This window comes from Solanum tuberosum, unplaced genomic scaffold (genome assembly GCF_000226075.1).
Source record: "Solanum tuberosum cultivar DM 1-3 516 R44 unplaced genomic scaffold, SolTub_3.0 scf00002, whole genome shotgun sequence".
Classification (NCBI taxonomy): domain Eukaryota; kingdom Viridiplantae; phylum Streptophyta; class Magnoliopsida; order Solanales; family Solanaceae; genus Solanum; species Solanum tuberosum.
This window is the reverse complement of record NW_006238928.1, coordinates 4,595,943-4,598,942: the sequence shown is the minus strand read 5'-3', so window position 1 is coordinate 4,598,942 and position 3,000 is coordinate 4,595,943. Positions and strand designations below refer to the sequence as shown.

At 32.8% G+C, this 3,000-nt stretch overlaps 1 long non-coding RNA gene across 1 annotated transcript; it reads left to right on the top strand.

Annotated features, from left to right (window-relative positions):
• Nucleotides 1-1,191: 1,191 nt before the first annotated feature.
• On the top strand, nt 1,192-2,697 carry LOC102601640 (uncharacterized). Its single transcript, XR_366525.1, has 3 exons — nt 1,192-1,227; nt 1,392-1,456; nt 2,663-2,697. It is a non-coding gene; the product is annotated as an uncharacterized lncRNA (long non-coding RNA).
• The last annotated feature ends 303 nt before the right edge of the window (nt 2,698-3,000 follow it).

The following is a 3,000-nucleotide window of genomic DNA, read 5'->3' as shown; positions in this document are numbered from 1 at the left end:
GAGTTTAGGTAATACTTTCAAAGTGCCTTTCTTTCTCGGTCGTCTGTCTTAATAAGCGGATTCCGATTCATGCAGTCCTTCTCTGCTGTCTGCTCATGAATTATAAAATAATTATTCACCTAATTATCTTGCTCTTGATTCTGAAATTTGGTACTTCCAGTTTGACCAAATTGAGAACTTTCCTCCCCTGTGATGGTAACTCTCGAAATGTATTATATAGTTGTCGTCCTTCCACATCAAATGCATGATTAGCTAGATAGTAAGCTAATGAAGTCCCTTCCCTATATATGTGCTCCATGTTAATTGTCGCATCTTTCATGAGAACTAGAGTGTCTTCCACAATAATTCTAATATTCCAAGGTATCTCTCATTTTCCTTGTAGTATAATTTTCAGATATCTCTTCTTCTTGTGCATAGATGAGGTTACATTCTTGATCCCTTAGGCAATAAGCATAAGAACTCTTGCCTGGATTACCTTTACCTGCACCATCTGTGTTACACTTGATGTTATTTGCATTTGGGGGCTTCCAATGATCCTCTTATAATAAATCTTTGTCTTGTAATCCTCTAAGAATTATACCATGTCTAACTTGGAAAAATTGTCATTGCAAATTGTCATACATTTAGAGTAATCTGATAAACAACTCTGTTATATGTCATGTTTCCCCATGTCTAATGATATTTCTTCTACTCCAAATTCCCCATAGTATTATTGCAGGCATAACCTTCATAATTTGTTGAAGCTTATGACCTATCAGTGTTGTCCACCATGTTACTAGCACTTGATTCAGGTTCTGTCTTTTTGAGCTTAAACCTGCAAATTGACCAACATAGACCCATGATTTCCTTACTTTTTATGATTGTTGTAGACCTGTAGCATTAGTTAAAAGAAAAAAAAAATCAAAAAATCACTTTTGAAGACTATTCTGCCTTGATTTCTTATAAAAAAAATCAGTAAGGATTTTTTCTTGGAAAAATTATTGAACATTGTTGATAGATGTTGCATCAACATTGATCATTGTTTCCCACGCCAACAATTTTTTAAATCTAATTTATTTATTTTTCTATCAAAATATTGATACAAACATTTTCTAAAGACATTTCTCATCTCTTCAACAAGCAGAAGACCATACGCTGTCACCATCTTCTCTTGGACCTATTTTTCAACAAGGAGAACACAATTTCAAGGCAAAGCTTGTGGAGTTTTGCAGGGATTTGAATCTTATGGTAAGTTCTTCTTGTCTGTAATTTTAGGGCAAACTTAAACCATTTTTTTTCTTCGATCGTAAGCCCATTTCTCTCTAGAAACTGTTGTGAAATCGAAGGAAATGGAGGGCTGAAGGTTTTCTTGTGAAATATGAGAGAAATTTTGATGTTTTTTTCTTCAACAGTTAAAGGTTCTGTTCTAACATCTTTGAGGTTATAGCTGAAGAAACTTCAAGTTTGAGCTGTTGAGGTTTTCTTCTTGAATCTCTTCTTTTTCCTTTAATCGTTGAGGTGTAGTTAGTTTATTTGATGTATTTTTTTTGTTTGATTGTGGATTTTTCCCTTTAAGTTTTAGCTATTGTGGGTTTAAAGTTTTGTTGGTAGTTATGGTGAAATTGATTACTCTAGACAATATTTTCTCTTGATATTGATGTTGGATTTGTTGTTCCATGAAATATTCAATCGATTGTGTAATTACCCTTGCATTGATGATGTCTTCCTTGATTTCACCTCTCGCTTGAGTAGCTAGGATGTGAGACACTTCACTTTCATTATTGTTGAATAGTTACATTAGAGCAATAGGAAACAAGAGATACATTAGCATGAAAATGGAAAAAACTGAAATTCACTGCTGGTTGGTATTAGACTTTTTGACATGAAAATCTGAAACTTCGTAAAATTCTAGATCAATATTATTTACCTTAAAAATCTGTTTTATCACTTTAAAAGACTGTTTTTCCTTGATTTCCTATCAAAAAGAAAATCAGTAGGGATACCTTTTTGAAAAGAATTGAATCCACAAGGCGATTTATTGGTGTGTTAGAATATGACTGAACTTCATGTGAATCCAACGACCATTTTCCATTTCTTGAATGTCCATAAGTCTTTAATAACATAAATTTGAAAGCATGATAAGCTTGTTAAAGATATTTCTTGACAGGTCATGTAGATCAGTGTTTTGTATATATTTCCAATGATAAAGAGAACTTTGATATTTGTTTCATATATTAAGAAAAACTATGAAATGCTTGTTGTAAATTGAATTGTGGTTGCTATGAGTTTTAAACTGCATATTCTCCCTCAGATATATTATCCGATGTTGACATGAGATGGTCAAGAGAAGATATTCATATTGATGTTGTTGATATGCCATCTAATGCTCAATTTTCAGAGGATACAACTATGGGAACGTCGGAAGAGGAGGATGGCTTTGATGATACTGATTGGGATTGGAAGGATGCAGATGATTAAATAAATAATTTCTGAATGTCTTGTAAATATATATTTATCATCGTTTTTTTATTTTGAGTGAGTGATAAATGTCCTTTCCTTAGAAATACATGTTTCTTTTATTCTTTTTCTTAAAATTATATTCTGATTTGTTTCTTAGAAATACATGTACCTTATATTGTGCTTAAAAAGATCTGATTCTTATTCATATATATCGTTTTGACAGATTCGATAGTCATGAGGAAGGAGGAGACTTCAAAAACAAAACAAGAAAGGAAAAGGAAAACAATATGTGCAAGCTGGAACACTTATATCTATGGCTTACAAAAGGGTTTCTTCACTGAAATCAAAAGAGAATGTTCAATCTATTCTGCCGCGAAATTCCTCCACTCCTGTAGCACAAACTTTACAAGAAGAATTGCAACAAGTGCCTCAGAATTCTTGTACTTTGAAAGCATAGTCTAAAAAGGATCAAATGCCTCAGAGTTGTTCCACTCTAAAAGCAAGATCTATGCAGAAATCACAGCAACATGTGCCTCCGAGTTTTTCCACTTTAAAAGCACA